The following is a 1,519-nucleotide window of genomic DNA, read 5'->3' on the forward strand; positions in this document are numbered from 1 at the left end:
TATTTTCAGTAGAGACGGGGTTTCACCATGTTGGCCAGGCTGGTCTTGAACTCCTGACCTCAGGTGATCCACCCACCTCGGTCTCCCAAAGTGCTGGGATTATAGGCATGAGCCACCACGCCTGGCCAAGCCTGTTTCTTAAAAAAACAAAATTGGCTCTCTGCTCCTCCCATTCGACAGACAGCTGCATCTTCTTTCACATCCCTGAGACAGCATGGTGAATGTGAAGGTCGGAACCAATGGATTTGGTCGTATTGGGCGCCTGGTCTCCAGGGCTGCTTTTAACTCTGGTAAAGTGGATATTGTCGCCATCAATGACCCTTCATTGACCTCAACTACATGGTCTACATGTTCCAGTATGATTCCATCCATAGCAAATTCCACCACACTGTCAAGGCTGAGAACGGGGAAATCCCATCATCATCTTCCAGGAGCGAGATCCCTTCAAAATCAAATGTGGCAATGCTGGTGCTGAGTCCGTCGTGGAGTCCACCAGCATCTTCATCACCATGGAGAAGGCTGGGGCTCACTTGCAGGGGAGAGCCAAAAGGGTCATCATCTCTACGCCCTCTGCTGACCCCCCCCACCATGTTCGTGATGGGCGTGAACCATGAGAAGTATGACAACGGCCTCACGATCGTCAGCAACGCCTCCCGCACCACCAACTGCTTAGCGCCCCTGGCCAAGGTCATCCATGACAACTTTGGTATTGCCGAAGGACTCATGACCACAGTCCACACCATCACTGCCACCCAGAAGACTATGGATGGCCCCTCCAGGAAACTGTGACGTGACAGCCATGGGGCCCTCCAGAACATCATCCCTGCCTCTACTGGTGCTGCCCAGGCTGTGGGCAAGGTCATCTCTGAGCTGAATGGGAAGCTCACTTGCATGGCCTTGCATGGCCCCGCTGCCAACGTGTTGGTCGTGGACCTGACCTGCCGCCTGGAAACACCTGTCAAATTGTCAAATACGACGACATCTAGAAGGTGATGAAGTGGGAGTCCGACGCCCCCTCAAGGGCATCTGGGGCTACACTGAACACCAGCTTGTCTCCTCTGACTTCAACCTCAACACCCACTCTTCCCCCTTTGATGCTGGGGCTGGCATTGCCCTCAATGACCACTTTGTCAAGCTTGTTTCCTGGTATGACAATGAATTTGGCTACGGCAACAGGGTGGTGGACCTCATGGCCCACATGGCCTCCAAGGAGTAAGACCCCTGGACCACCAGCCCTAGCAAGAGCACGAGAGGAAGAGAGAGGCCCTCACTGCTGGGGAATCCCTGCCACACTCAGTCCCCCATCACAGTGAGAATCTCCCTTCCTCACAGTTTCCATGCAGACTCCCTGAAGAGGGAGGAGCCTAGGGAGCCCTGCTTTGTGTACCATCAATAAAGTCCCCTGCACTCAGCCAATAAATAAATAAACACAATTTTAAAAGATGATCGTCTACAAGCCAAGAAGAGAGGCCTCAGGAGAAACCAACCCGGCCGACACTTTATTCTTGGATGTCTAGTC

The 1,519-nt window shown here is 53.2% G+C and overlaps 1 pseudogene; it reads left to right on the forward strand.

The window, feature by feature from the left end:
* Positions 1–214: 214 nt before the first annotated feature.
* On the forward strand, positions 215–1,271 carry LOC112614646 (annotated as a pseudogene).
* Positions 1,272–1,519: the final 248 nt, after the last annotated feature.

This window comes from Theropithecus gelada, chromosome 20 (genome assembly GCF_003255815.1).
Source record: "Theropithecus gelada isolate Dixy chromosome 20, Tgel_1.0, whole genome shotgun sequence".
Classification (NCBI taxonomy): Eukaryota; Metazoa; Chordata; class Mammalia; order Primates; family Cercopithecidae; genus Theropithecus; species Theropithecus gelada.